Below are 16,776 nucleotides of genomic sequence, written 5' to 3'. Positions count from 1 at the left end.
TTGACCACTAGAGTCCTCGTTAAACTTTTGTACTACCTCTTCTAATTGAAACAAAATGTGTTGAGAATTATCAACTTCAACACCTATCACCTCAGTCAAAATGTTCTTAGCACTTTCTATGATTTTATATTATCTGTCTCTTTCCTCTCTCAATTTCTTTTGTTTGCTTTCTTTTGGAGGAGTTGACTAGCTATTTTCATTTGATCTGCAGTGGCATTATCAAAATCCCACTTTGGAATCTCAATCTCCTCATGTAGGTCAATATCCTCCTCTATCTCATTTCCACTCAAAAGTCTTGTGCTAGGTTGAGCCTTAGGTTCAATTGCCGTTGTACTTAATGCCTTAGAATCCAAAATGGAAACAATAGTAGAGATAATAGGCTAGCTATAAAAACTGATATAGTACCAATAGATGGAATGCTGATTAGAATTCCTAATGAATCCAAAATTGATGTAGTTATAGATGTATCCACAGCTATAGAAAACAAAACTGTAGGATCCAAAATTGTAGAACTCAAAATTGTACTTATTGTTGAAAAACACAAAATTATAGAATATGCTATACTCATTGTTGATGATGTTGACTTGGGAATTGAATAAGAGGGAGGTTGTATCTTGGTAGATGAAGTGGTAGACACTTCCATTAGTGATGCACTAAGCTGTGAGGGAGCAAAGAGTGATTGGACATTTGATGTATCTACTGTGGTCACACTCAAGCTTGTTGAAGCTAACTCTAAACTTGATGTAGTTGCTGATTTTCTTGGAGAATGAGGAAGTGAGGCAATGACTATTGTTGCTATGTTCATAGGATCAATCTCCTCATCATCTTCTTTTTCTTCCTCGGTAGTTTCTTCCTCTTTATCTTCTTTAACTTCTTCATTGTCAAATTGTATTGTCTCAACGTATGTTCCTTCTTCCTCATCATCACTATCAGCATCCTTGACTTCTATTGGAAAGTCACTTTGATTATGCAAGTGATAAATATTCTTCCACATACCTATAGCATTCTTGACTACATGCTCTATATCTTTTAACAAAATTAAACAAGAATGAAATCTAAGAGTCATCTTGTCTTCATTTTTCTTCATAAATTCTTTTACCTCAGCATTGGTAATGCTTGGTAATAACTACCTCAAGGTTTTTTCATAGATATCTTTTGTTTTCTACATGGATGAGTCCCATTTTGGCTTCAATCTCTCTAATAGATCATTAGAAATCTAGGAGGCTATCTGATTAGGAGAATACTTCCATTTACCCATCTTGGTTAGCACCAATTCCTCAATCAATTTCTTCTAAGCCTCTATCATAGTGTCATACTTTAATGATTTGAAGTTTTTTATGCCTACACCTTCTTCCATTTTTTTTAGTTTTTCCTAGAAGGTGAGAGGAGTCTTGCTAAACACAACTTCACTATCTTTCTTCCTGGATCTCCTGGTAAACACTACAATAGATGGCTTGGGTGGCTTGGTGATGATCACCTTGCCTTTCTTCTCCACTAGCTCTTCTTCCTTTTCTAACACATCTCCATCCTCTACTTCATCATCATCATATTTTCCTTTACCCTTGGTCAACAAAAGAGGTGTGCTAGTTTTGAGTTTTTCTATTCTCCTCTTGCCTTTGTTAACCACCTGTGGAAGCTTGATTTCAAGCTCTGTTCTTACCTTGGCCTCATCATATGTTCCTAAGTATGGTGCCTTTGGATCAACAGGTTTTTTTATCAAGGCTTCAATTATGTCTTTTTCTTCATCAATGTTCACCTCATAGGGAAGAGGTTTTATCCATACAACTCTTGGTTTAAGTACCTGAATATAGACTTTGTCACTATCTACCATGAAACGAACATCATCTTTGTAATCTTCGACCAATTTCTTGGGAATCTTGAATCTATTATTCATTTCTCCTTGAAGACATCAAATTAATTATCCATTATGCTAAAAAAATTCTCACCCATTTCTGTAATGTACTCATTAATCTGATACAAAACTAGCACATTCTTTCTCCATACGACTATACCATTAGAAGGGAAAAATTTTGAACATAGAAAAATAGACATGTCAACAATGAACCAAATTTACAAGGTTGTTCTTGGATATCCTTATACTTTTCATTTTTTTGTTGAACTTCTTCAACAAGTCTGGAAGATCATATGGGAAATTTTACTTCATGACTTTGAATGCCAAGTCTACTGCTCCACAGGACACACTATTTAGACAACTAGAGCTGTAGATCTTGTGAGCTATCACATGTATGCCAAATTTCAGTTTTGCATCTATTACACTACTAATCTTCATGCCTCTACCATCCCACTTAGCTATAGTTTTCTTCTCTAACTCCACCTGACCTAGGGTTTTAGTAGTTTTGGCTTTAGAGAGCATGGCAAGGCTGATGATATGATGAATCATCTTCGTTGTGATCAAAACTAGTTTCTCAAGCCATAAATAACCATTGTTAACTTGTCTTAGGATGTATTTGATCCATTTTATTTGGAAACTTCAGGGGAGGTGGGGAATGTGGATTAAACCTTTATCTTCTAGGTGCTTATGTTTAGGTTTAAGAACACCATTCACACACAATTCACCTAGGGAATCATCCATATCTAGGGTTCCAATTTATTGAATTGCACACTTAAAATGAGTTTGGATATCATTAATGAGTAGTACCTTAGGAGGGATCTGCAATTGTGCTCCATTTGGATCAAGGGTTTCTGCAATTGTTGGTAGAAGTTTGAAATGTGGCAATTTCCATTCAAATACTTGGACCAACATTTCCAACCCTTTCTTTGCCTTTCTCCTACAACTTGATGCTTCCATGGCTACTCGGTAGGTTATGGAAAACTTCAAAAAAAATTATTGCAAATTTTGCTCGCAATCGCTTATCGCTCTGCAATTCATTTGATTGCAACAACACTTTAAGATTTTGATGAAAAATGAATTCAATTTCCTACCTTTTGATAACATTTTTCCATTAATTCTCAGTACAAAAGTAGCTATGATGACATCATTATGCGTGACAAGTTTTCATCCACTATTTGTTTAGATCGCTCAGTGAATATTTCATAACTCGATAACCAAACATGTTTGACTAGTTACTTTTTCTCGGTAGAGTCCATAACCCAACCTTACTTAGTGATAACTAATACTAATCTTCTATTATCACCTTGTATCTTGAATACTGATTTGGATCTTTGCTTCCTTTCAATTTTGGAACTATTTAGATGTGATCATGATAATGCAATTCCAGTTCTTACTTAAGAACTTATTTTGAAATGGTGGAGTCACCCACTTCTTGAGTGACATGACCATCATTTCTTGGACTAGCTTCCTTGGTACATTTAGGAATCCATTTTTGCCACATTTTGTTTCTAATGTTATCAACTTTTTCTTTCTTTTCATCTTCAATTCTACTTGTATTCATGAAATTCTTGGCTAGATAACCAAGTTCTATACAAGTGAAACATCTTATGGTGGTATCTCTCTTCCTTGTGTGATGTTTAACATAGTTCATGCCAATGTCTCCATACTCTCCATAGTAATGACATCTACACCAGGTGTTATAATCTCAACCAAATGTTTCTTTCACAATTTTCTCTACTAGATTGAATGACTTGGTTCTACAGTTTGATGCCTTGTGACCTTGTTTCTTGCATTTGTGACATTTTCCTTCAAATTTTGGTTTCTCTATACATTCATTAGACTTGTGACCATGTTGATTGCAATTGTAACATTTACTATTGAATTTTTCTTTTCTATTACTCCAACATTTGTTTGATGTATGACCTATCTTACCATAGTGATTGCAAGTAGGTCTTTGATTCCTTTGAGCACCTTGTTTGGAGGATTCACCTTCCTCTTTGTATCTAATTCCTACTTTACCTTTTTGTCTTTAGAGATTTTTCTCATGTAGTTAATTGAATTGATTCATGTCTACTTGGGATTTCATCATTCTCTCATTGACTTGCTTTTCAGTGTTTAGGTCATTTTTCAATCTTTCACTAATTTTCTTTTTAAATCTCAGCTCACTTCTTATTCTTTCATTGATTTGTCTTTCTGAATTTAGATCATTCCTTAATATTTCATTGATCTTTCTTTGACTCATGATTTCTTTATTTTTATTGGAGATTTGATCTATAATTTCTTCATGCTGAAGGGGTTGGTTATGGATCTCATTGTTTCTTCCATCCATTTCTTCTTTCATCTTGTTCCTTTTCTCCAAGATTTCACATAGCCTTACTAGCCGAATGTATTGTTCTCTTTTGAGATTTCTTTTTTCTTCTTGCAAGGAACCATTCTTCTCTAAGAGTTCTTTGATTGCATCATTTTCTTCATCTAAACTGCTTGAAGGGAAAAGATCTGCAATCTTTTCTTCAATGTACTTGTGATCATTCATCTGATTTGCAAGTTCTTTCCTTCTTTTTAGGGATTGGAAAAGATTCTCCTTAGCTTTCTTGAGTTGTGCAATGGCCATTTCTAGATCTAGCTTTTCATTATCTATTTCTTTATCAAGTCTAAATATCTCCATTATCCTTGATCTTTGCTCAAGTTGTCAAGCTTTATCCTAAGAACCACAAAGCTCTGATACCAATTGTTGGAAATATTCAATACTATGTTAGGTTACTGAGAGGGGAGAGGTTAATTAGTAACCTTAAAAACTTTATCAAATTCATATCTTAATTGCAATAATCCAATAATCATTTAATTCATTAAATCAGATCTAGTAGCATGCATGAGAAACTAAAAACAGAAACATTCATGGCACATGAACACAATAATTTGGTGACCCAAAAACCTTCCAAATAGAAAGTAAAACTAGGGTGGGGATGATGCCCACAAAACTTCAATACTGTAGCATAAATTTGGCCTATTAAGGCTTACAATGATCACTTCTAATGATTTTTCCTATTAGGAGCAATTAAGACTACTAGGTCGACCTTGTTAGAGGTTTCACAAACATACAATGAAGTATGTAGTTGATAAAGATATTTGACAAAAGACTGTTAAGTCTACCTTGTTAGAGGATTTTGGACTGGTTCACCTATTAGAATGAAATAGTTGATCTTTGACTTACAACTGATTTGCTGATAGAGACTCTTTGAAGTAGTGATCACCTTTATGTGATAGATATGACTCTACTACTCCTTTGTTGATATGGCCTTACAATACACTTTGTTGTTGATTCACATTTGCATGCTTCTTACATATTCTTCACTCTTACTTTTCATTCATGCATACATACATCTATATGGATATGATAAAATATATATATATATATATATATATATATATATATCCAATTTATAAATTACAAAGTTGGCCAATATACAAGTTAACACCAATATTATAAAGTCAGCTCAAATGAAGATACTCAAGTTTTGAAGACTGACTTGGTGAAGTTCTAATACATGGCATCCACTATCATTACTCGGCATCATCATGCATTCAGTAGAAGTATAAGGTTGGTCCATACTAATCATCTCAAAGTAGTCTCAAACTCAGTCTCCATTGGTGACTCAGTAGATACTATGTAACTTGGTAGAAACTAAATTACTCATTTACCATGACTGTACTCAGTAAACATTAATCATCACATCACTCGGTTAACACTAAATTCACTTCACATGAACTGATGGCTCAGTAGAAATTGTGAAGCTTGGTAACCACTGAACTACTCGATAGGAACTGTAAATCTTGGTGGCTATTGAATTACATGGAAAACATTGTAGACTGTTCAATGAGCTTGGTAATCATATAGAATTTGAATAAGTGTTGTCACTAATAACAAACCTGACTTAATGTCAATATTTAGACCTTAAAAATAATCTAAGTGGAGAAAAATTGGAAGCAATAAAATGAGATCTTCAAGTCATATCTCTAAGACACTAGCAACCTATAATACAAAAATTATACTTTTAAGGATCATTCATGCATTTAGGAATATTGTACTCATTCAATTCAATAGAGAAATTGATAAATTTTTGGAGCTTTTACTTGTATAAAAGCATATTGATGCAAGGATGATATTTGAACAAATTGAGTAATATTTGTACCTCTATTTAATGTATTATAACTAAAAATGGTGTAGGTAGAGTGTTACAATTTTACTTCTTCTATAAAAAGTTGATTCTTTTTCCTTTAAAAAATTTGTGAAAATATATAGAATAATTTATAGAATTTGATCATCTTAGTAAAACAAATAAATACCTCTTTAACAAATTCCTTTAAAATATTAAATATATGTAAAAATATCAAGAGTAGAAAACTTGGCATAAGACTTCCTATGAGCTATTCATTATAGAAAGAATGTCAATGTTCCCTACTCAACATTACGACACCAAAAAACATAATAGTTGCACAAGGGGTAGCCAAAGCTATTAGGAGAAAGAAAAAAATACATATTATTAGAAATATTCTCTGCATTCCTTGCACAACTAGACAATTTGAAAATCACACACTAAGTTTTGATTCCTAGGCAAAAATGTTAAATAGTCAAAGTTGAATTATTTTTTTAAACTTAATTTTTTCCTTAGTGTATGATGTTTAGGAATGGCATTGTACAAAACCTTCATGAACTCAATGTTCAAAAAGATATTGGATTACTCTATCCTATAAAGAAAAACATTTGTATCTCCATTTGAGTTGAAAGTACAAAATTGCAATCATGTTGGAAAATACAACTCTAAAACACAACCCCACTTAAACATCCCAGCATCAATCCATCTCATCCATAGCTCCATGCATGGCTCCTATGTTGTTTGATGGAACTTACTTGCCTCTTTTTCCAATCCCCAAATTCACTAGCCAACCATGAATATTGGGGTTCCCCCCATAAGAAGAAGCCTCACATGTTGCAAACTACTTGCCCCATGGTATTAACCTAGAGAGATCGTTGTATAAAAGATTTTAAAAAGAAAGAAAAGTCAGTTTCACCAAATTTGCTAGAATGTTTCTTAATAACATGTTTCCAGAAAGATCTAAAGACTCTAAATGGGCCATACTTCACAAGGACTTGGGAGTGTTGCATGTGAGATTGTTGTTCAAAATGTTGAGAGAAATTAAACCCTTCAACTCTCTCGTTTCCTTAGGAATACTGCTTGACATCTTGTTGTAGGAAAGATCCATAAATTTGAAGGCATGATGATCTTAGTGTATGGAGTAAATTAGCCTTTAATCCAAAGTGTTACTTGATTCACAAACTCTATTACAAAAATGGGCCCACTATCAAATGCATAGGGGTAGTAATCTAAGCTCATCTATGCTTTGTCAGTTTGTGTTTGATCTGTCATAGCATTCAACTTCTCCAAACTATTGGGAATATGTCCTAAAATATTATTTTGAGATAAATTAGGAATCTGAAGATTCTTGAGTGAAAGTAACTCAAATGGAAAAGTACTTTGAAAGTTGGGTGAGTGCACCATGTTTGTGTACAAAAAAGTGGACACCCAACAAAAAAATCCAAAAATATGAATAACACGCTTATGTTTTCAATAACATGGTCAAGTTATTTAAAAGTGAAATGTGGGCCAGGATTGGTATCCAAGCCTAGCCATTATAATTTAAAAAACCTGATTAGGTTCTATATTTTTTAATTGTGTTTCTTAAAACCTGATCAAGTTTCAAGAAAAACATAAATAATTTTCTATTGGCTCTATTTGAGGGCATTTTTACACCCTCAAATGATAGCATCAGTGTGGATTGTAAGGGAAAAATATATAACTCGATCAAGTTTGTAAGGAAAAGAGGTTTTTTCTTTCATTTTCATCCATGACACCCAAAAATGAGGTATGCCTTCATTATTTTCATCATTTATGTATTTTTTCATCATAGTTTGTAATGTGGTTTTGTAATTTGTAAGTTTTGTTCATGTTTTTCATAATTTGTAGTTGTTTTTTATTTTTTAATATAGATGCATCAATGATTCCAAAAAAGTGAGGGAGAGCAAAAAGACCACCTCCTACACAATCAAACCCTCCACCCATAGTGACACAACCATAAAACACTCCACCCACTATGACACAAATACAAAACCCTCCACCCATAGTGACACAAACACAAAACTCTCCACTCAATGTTCCAGTTCAACAACCACTACCACCTATAATCCCTCTATGCATACCATTACATCATTTAACTACTACACAAGAGGACCTTATAAACCACCTTACATAAAATAGTTCTAACATTACCCAAATGTTCAATAGGGTACAGTCATCTACACTTTCTCACCACTCAACCCGAGTGACCACACTTCAACAAATGACCCAAAATGTAAATGAGGTGTCTAGGGAGGTTAAGAAATGGGGTACATGGAGGAATAGATGTCATGCATTTTATGCCAATGGGTTATCATATCAACAAGTGAAAGATAAGAACATAAAGAAAGGTAATATATGTTCTCTTTTTACTGATCCTATATCTAGCAACTTCCTATTACACACAACCAAAACTTTTCCTATTCATTGGTGCACTCATACTAGGATGAGATCATGTTTTTGGAGTAGATGGTATATGGTATTTGACCTACCACCATGTAATAATTATGGCATACCTCTATCTTTTTTTAGAAAGCTATATTGTGAGTTCATCCTTAGCGAGAAACCAAGATACTTTGACATCTATGAGATCCATGGTAGAGGGATCCAAGCTCTATACAAGATAGACCTAGGGCTTGTAGGGTGGTACACAAAAAGAGAGGAGATGAACAACTCAAAAAATCATGCCTGATCTTGTGATTCCATCAATTGTAAAGGATTCTATTGATTTGTAGACTCTTCATGTAGCTATATCTTTGAAAGATGTTATCATTGAGCATGGCTCATAATTAGGCGGTTTTCCTTCACCTACGACACCTCGACCATCATTAGATGCACCTTTAGGGTCATCATAGTCTATGACAGCTCCATCATCATCACCTATGACACCTTGGTCATCATAGCCTAAAATAGCTCTATCAGCATCACATGTAACACTAGTGTCATCCCTGCTTGTGTCACCTACACCACCAGTGTCATCATTTCTTGTGCCACTTGTGTAGTGCCGACCCCTAGATCACATTTCTGTTATCATTGTCAAATTCTTTTAGGCTGATTTTATGCATTGATTAGTTTTAGAGATACTAGATTTACAATATTATGATATTATTTCACGTCTTGGATTACAAATGTATCAGTTATTGTTGCTTAGTTGATTTCATTCATGTGTTGTTGATGATATTTTAATGACCCTAGTTAGTAAATGTGATTTCTTTTATAAAAATGTTAACAGGATGTCTTTAATGATGATTATGTTGTATTGATAGAGATGCATTATTATATGTACGCATTTGATGTTAGACTTGTGATTTTTACAATACTTACGCCATACTTGCATGTGTATGGTGTGCATGTTTATTTTATCTTTATGTCTGATGTGTTTGATGTGGTTAAGGGAGGGAGTCGTAGTCACCTGCTAGTCAGGATCTACACGATGAACCACTCCCTTCCATTGTCTGTTTAGTTTAGATATATCATATACATGTACATGCTCGTCTTTTATGCAGGATGCAGGTACCAGGCATCGACTTCCCTGAATTGCCAGGATGAGCGTGCCCTATTACAAATACTCAAATGGTGAGAATGGGAAGATAATTATCAGGTCCAATCCTAGCCATAAGCCTATAATACTTGTCCTGCAAGGAGGACTCGTAACAGACTGTCTACCTTTTTAAAACCCATGTGTATTTTGTGTGTATGTTGTTTTGTGAGTCTTTGATGAATTTCTATTAATTAAGTCTAATTAATAGATTAAATTAATAATTTAATTTAATGGAAAATTATTATGATATTATGAATATTTAATTATATTTAATTAATTGAGAAATTAATTAAATATAAAGAATTGGATTCGAAGATAAAAGCTATAAGATTAAAGTTAGAACGTGATAATATTTATTTAATTTAATAATAAAATATTTAGAGTGCATTTTTAAATAAATGCTAAATATTATTGTTATTTAAGTTAATAAATATTTTATCAATTACATTTCTAAAAATGAAATTAAAAGTGAAAAGATATTAAATTATGAAAAAGGATTTAAGTTCGCATGAATGAGTTTAAATATAAGAGATTAATTTAAAAGATAAAATATGTAAACTTGATTAAGATATTTTACTATAGTGCGCATGAGATTTTAAAAGTTAATAAATTAATTTAAGTAAAGTAAAGTGGATAGTTAAATAAAGTAATTTAATGATTCACTCAACGTGCATGAAAGGAATTATAAAAGAATATCTTAATTAAAAAGAAAATTAATTGTGCATGAATGAATTAATTAAATAAAATAATTATAATTTTAGAGTGGTAGTGACAGAAACCCTAAAGGTAATTAGATTCTATATTAGAGGGTTTTCGAGTCATTATTGGGGACACAAGTTTTCAGGGCACACACAGGTTTATGAAGGGCAACTTGAAGGGTTTGGAAAGAAAAGAATTTTACGTGGCTTGAAAGATTTTGCTTGTTGTAGGAATTTGTATCTAGTTGTCAGAGGTTAGCATCAGACCCAGGTAGGATCTCGTGGTTTAATTGTATAGTAGTTTTTCGCTTTTCAAGTTTCTATCTGCTCTGTGTCTTTTGCATGTGTTATTTTTCTGGTATGCAATATTGTTCTTGTTTGAGAAATATCTATACATGGCTTAGATGGATACTTCGTTGAGTTTATTTTTAAAGGATTGTATTTGAATAAGAAATTAATTAAATACGAGAATCTATTGGATATTGAAATCAAGCTTGAGATTTAAAAGATAAACGTCCTCTCTCAATAGATTTTAAGAACGAAAATTAATTTGGGAAAAAAGTTTGCAATGAAAAGAAAATTTTGGATTAAAAATTGAATGGTTAAACTTAGTTTTCCTATCAGAGTAATAATGTAAAGGTTATTATATATATAGATATATATAATATTTTATTGTAGAATTTGTTTGAAATAATGAAATGAAAATTTATCAAATAATAAAAAAGTTCTTAGATTTTAAAAATAATAATTTAAAAAAAAAAAAAGACGTGGGCGATTTAAATATTATATATTAAAAATATATATATATATATGGGGAGGGGAGGGTTTTACCCACCCCCTACCCCCGCCTTACCTCTATGGTTGGCAGTTTAGTTGCTGCCACAGCAGTTACTACTGCTGTTGTAGCAATACTATGTACTGCAGCAGCCTGCTACGGTAGAGCTGCCACAGGGCTTCAAAAGGTCGGTAGCCCTTTATAAAGCCGACGGGCTTTTTAAAAATAAGCTATGTTTATTAATATTTTTTATTAATTTTAAAATGGAATTTCTTTTTAAATTGAATTGTATTGAATTTATTTAATATTAATTTATTAATTATTAATAATTTTAATTTAATAAATTTATTATTAATTTTTTAAATAATTAATGTTATTTATTTAAAAAGGATTTAATTCATAGTTTAAAATATTAATTTTTTTTAAAAAAATTAATTAATTAATATTTTAGTAAATATCATTTAATCGAGATTCTTGTCAATTATTTTTGACTATTAATTAATTATTAATTATTAAATAATTCATAATTATTAATGTAAATGATTATTAGAACAAATTTGGAATTAACAATAAATAGCAATTAATATTGTTAATAATATTTACTATTTAACAATTCGAATTATTAATGGAATTGGGAAATATTTCTATTTAGTAATCGAATAATTTAATAAATGATTAATATTACTTCTAAGTCTTGATATGATATTATATGAACAAGAATGAGTCTAATTGCAAGGGTTAAATTTGGATTCTTATCTACCGAGAAACTTATACTGGAAATGGAAACTGAAACTTTACTTTTTACCTTATTGTGTATTATAAAAAAAAAAAAACAAACCCAAACTATGAAACTGTGATGTTGCTTGTATTATTTACGCTTTTGGATTTTGGAGTCAATTAGGTGTTGACCAGTCTAGGACGTACACTACAGGTTTTATGGAATTTCTTTGATACTATTTTGTGGTTGGATGTCATGATGTGCTTTGTGATTCAAATTGGGTTTATACTTTGTGGAACTTTTATGTGTACTTGGATGGGAGATTCATCTTATTTCAGGTTGCCTGTTAAGGAACCGAGTTTGATCTTTATGGGTGTTGTGGTATGGGACACAACTGTGTTTTTATGTGCTTAGGAGAGGTTGTCTAGGTATGTGACTTGGGAGTGGCTTGCATAGGGGTCTGAGACCCAAAGTGGTCAGTACCAGAGTAACCTAATGCAAGTTATGTAATAAGTGATAATCTAGTAATTAAAATTTATGGGGGGAAACACACTAAAAAAGATAAGTTAGAGATATTTGACCCACCCATGCCTTGATTGCTTGTATAGACTAAGGATGGGAATGAGATGAGTGCCTCGTCTTCTTGAGAGGGTTTTCTAGTTTCCATATGTGTGATGTTGAGGGTCTAGGGTTCAGAGTAACCAGTCCAGGGTAACTCAATGCTTGAGGGTCCGGGGTCCATTAAGAGATCAGTCCAGGGTAACTCAAGCAGCCATGTGATGACACTCCCTAGTATGTAGCCTAAGTCTCCTCTATAGATTTTGTGTGTACCTCTAGTGGTGTACTTATTATTGATTGTGTTTATTGTGGTTATTACTTTCATTGAGGATGATTGGTGATTCATGGATGATGTACTCTTGATATGTGGTTTTTGACTTGAGGTGATTATCTTTTGTTGACTTTATCTTGTGATCTTGGTATTTGGTTTATACTTGGTTTTTGAATGATGTTTGGTTATGTGGTGTCGGTATTGGATTGAGTGTTCTTACTTTTGGATTATTTTATCTTCTTGAGTAGCATATGTTACCTTTGAGGTAGTTTTGGCTATTAGGAATTCCATGCCTAGGAATGTTTTATGTTTGATAGTCGTATGTGGATCGTTCATTATCTTCCCTGCACAGTGGGAGTGGAAGCCTGACTAGGTAACCACGCGATCAGGAGGTAGTGCCTTCTTACCATTTGGGTCCCCCTTCACATTGCTAGCTATTGGATGTTCGTTGCAGGAGATGTACCTTTATCATTCTTATTTCTTATCTTAGAGACTTCTTTTCAAATGATGTATATATGTTATCATGTATTCTGATGTACTGTATCTATTTTCACATACCCTGTGACATGTGCAGTGGATGTTATTAATTGGATGTACTTTCATTGTATTGTTTATACTTATGCATTTGCTTATGTGATTATGTATCTGTTATTTCTTTATGATCTTGAGACATTGTACTTGGAACTTAAACTAATTAATTTAAAAATTATTAAATGCGACTCAAGGTAAAGGAATCCTTGAGGAATTGAAATTGTATCTGTAATTGCAATGTCTATTTGATATGTATGTTCTTGTTGCTTCCGCATTAATGTTATCTTGATGTTGTTTAAACTTAAAAAAAAAAACAGTTCAGTAAACATTGTAACATGTTAGGTTTAATTCTCTTGGGTTCCCGAGCGGGGTGTTACAACTTGCATCATCATCACATGCAACATTACAGTCTTTGGGGCCTAATCAACATTTTTTTTAGTTGTTAGTGCATGTGTGATGGGATGGATATTGAGGCATCTTAGGATGGGTGTCATCTCATCCATGTGCACATTATGGGCATACTTGTTATTCATATAGAGGTGGGGATTTCACACTCAAATGATTTGATGACAATGGTCTTTGATGGATAGGAGACACAGTTTTGTTTGTTTGAGTTTTGACATGATATTATTTAATCACCTAAATATTGTAAAAGAAAATATTGTTTTATTCTACAGATCACTCTAGATTAATATGTAAACAATATGAAATGCAAGGTGCAACAATCAGTACAAGAACACCACAAAGTATGCATTCTGTTAGAGGTGAGAGGCTATGAGCAAGATCACCCAAGGTAAATAAAATAAAATAAAATTATTATTAAAAGTACAATAATACATTGGCTTTGAAATATTGTTTCTTAATTAGTATGACACTAACGACACAAAGTTCCCAAAAATGTTGTTTCATAATTGTTTTACAATGAACACCTAGTCTCTAAGAAGTTTTACAAGGAAGCCAATAAAATATCCATGTCGAAGATAAGTTGATGAGGACATTTCATCTACTTACATCATGTGAAGTTGCTAGCATGCCAAAACCTTACCATCTCCCACACTCATCATTCCTCTTTCATCCAACCCACTTATCGATCCTCCTCCATTTCCTACCATTACTTAAACCCCTCTTATAAATCCTCTTCCATCTCCTACCATCATTGAAGCCCTCCCATTCATCAAATCAATCCAATTCCCATCCACATCTCTTTCTCCTAGCATTACCCAAACCCCATCTAATGAACCTCATGAGTTTTGACATGATATATTTAATCACCTAAATATCATAAAAGTAATTTTTTTAATTTTATAGAGCACTCTAGATTGATATGTGAATAATATGCAATTCAAGGTGCAACAAGTGGTACAAGAACACCACATAATACTTGTTCTACTAGAGGTTTCAGGCTAGGAGCAAGAACACCTGGGTTAATTTTTTTTAAATATTCTTAGAAGTACAATTATACATTGGCTTTGAAATATTGTTTCTTAATTAGTATGACACTAAGAACACAAAATCCCCTAAATTTTGTTTCTTAATTGTTTTACAATGAACACCCAATCCCTAAGAAGCCTTACAAGGAAGCCAATAGAATATCCATGTCCAAGTTAAGTTGACAAGGATTTCTCATCTAATTACACCATGCAAAGTTGCTAGCATGTTAAAACCTTTCCATCTCCCGCACTCATCATTCCTCTTCCATGTCCCATAACTATTATCCCTCTTTCATCCAACCCACTTATAAATCCTCCTCCATTTCTTAACATTATTTAAACCCCTATTATAAATCCTCTTCCAGCTCCTACCATCATTGAAACCCTCCCAAATTCATCAAATCCATCCAATTCCCATCCACATATCTTGCTCCTAGCATACCCAAATTCCATCTAATGAACCTCATGAGCTCATCCTCCATATACCCATCTACATTGAAGAATATCCATATCACATAAGGTGTCTTGCAGGAGTATGGAGATCATGAATCTCCACTTGTATTTCTTGATAAAGTGCCAAAAGTTCATTCGCATCTCTCTTTTCCTTCCCAATCTCTTTGTTCTCAATTTAGGCATTGTAGCCTTTTTGAGCCCCAAATTTTCCTATCTTTCAACTATCCTTCCAATCTCATCCTTCAAGTCGTTCTTTTGTCTTCTTTCCATCATGTGATCTTCTTGTTTTTATTGTTCCTTCTTTCCATTTACAAAATTATCTCATATTTATAACAATACTCTTTTAGTATTGTATAGGGCTGAAATTTCTCAAGTTGATGATGCCATACTTCCTACCATTAACTTTGGCCTTGACAGCTATGCGGTATCATAGCTTACACACCTATCAAGTTTATGATTTGAGTTGAACTCAAGATATGTCTTATTGATTCCTCTTATGTTATATTTGTTTCTTCTTTAGGGTACTCCACATAGATCGAGGTCTAGAGGAAAGGAAAGGAAATCAACAAGAACACCGAAACAAAAAAAAGGTAATAAATACAAGTCAAGTTTATATTTTGAAATTTATTATGAATGAATGTATATACATGTAATCAATATTGATGAATACATAATGACTTGTTTGTTGAATATATGTAGAAACAATTGAGCTTTCTAGATTTGATGAATGCACCTGAGACTGTCAATGTTGAGGCAATGGAAGAGGTAAAATTTCATATTTTCCTTCTCATAAATTTTAGGTTATAGTAGGAATTTTTTTTATATACATATTAAACAATTGCATTTACAAATGAGTACATGTTTTTTTCCTTCATTTTTATAGTAATTATCAATAATTTGGCTTATTAACATGTTTTATTTATCTTTTACCTATTACAACACTTTTTGAGACTTCGTGCATATCCTTTCCCATTTCATTTTGTTAGGAGTCTTGAGCATTGTATGTAGATTCTTAGTTGAATCCCTCTTGTGATCTTAGTTTGGATTGCTTGTGTGTGTGATAGAAATACCTAACACCTACTCCACAATTTTAACATTTTATTGCTTACCATATAGGTTGTGCCTCATAACAACACTGATTCATTAGTGATTGTGCCTCCTCTTGGCATGGGAGATCCAGCTTAGGTTGTAGTACATTTTTTTAAATCTATTTGGAATTCCTAATTTTACTCTATAATACTAACATTTTATCCCTTATCAAATAGTTTATTCCTTATATGAGCACCAATTCATCAGTGGTGGTATCTCCTGCTAGCACGTGAGATCTAGCTCAGGCTGCAATACATTTTTTTGCTTTTTTACTGTATTTAGAATCCCTAATGCTAGTCTATGATGCTAACATTTTATTGCTTAACATATAGGTTGTACCTCATACTAGCACTAATTCATTAGTAGTTATATCTCCTGCTAGCATGAGAGATCCAGCTTAGGCTGAAGTACGTTGTTTGTTTTTTACTCTATTTGGAATCCCTAATGCCACTCTATAATTCTTAAGTTTTCTTACCTTATACCAACACTGATTCATTAGTTATTGTTTCTCCCATGAGAAATGATTCATTAGTAGTTGTGTCTCCCATCCTCACTCTATCTCATCATTCTATTAGGAGTCCCACCCATTGACAAAGGAGCCCATAAATGTTCTCATTTAGTCCAATTGTGGGACAAATGGATGATGTAATAAACTACTATACTATCCATAATTTAGAACCCAATTTCT

At 32.8% G+C, this 16,776-nt stretch overlaps 1 pseudogene; it reads right to left on the bottom strand.

Moving 5' to 3' along the window:
• Nucleotides 1-6,565: 6,565 nt before the first annotated feature.
• Nucleotides 6,566-16,776, bottom strand: part of LOC149544630 (uncharacterized) — a 106,176-nt pseudogene continuing 95,965 nt past the window's right edge.

This window comes from Cupressus sempervirens, chromosome 8 (genome assembly GCF_028749045.1).
Source record: "Cupressus sempervirens isolate cs-2001-9-10 chromosome 8, ASM2874904v1, whole genome shotgun sequence".
In the NCBI taxonomy this organism is placed as follows: domain Eukaryota; kingdom Viridiplantae; phylum Streptophyta; class Pinopsida; order Cupressales; family Cupressaceae; genus Cupressus; species Cupressus sempervirens.
The sequence above is the reverse complement of the archived record's forward strand: the minus strand, read 5'-3'. Positions and strand labels throughout refer to the sequence as shown.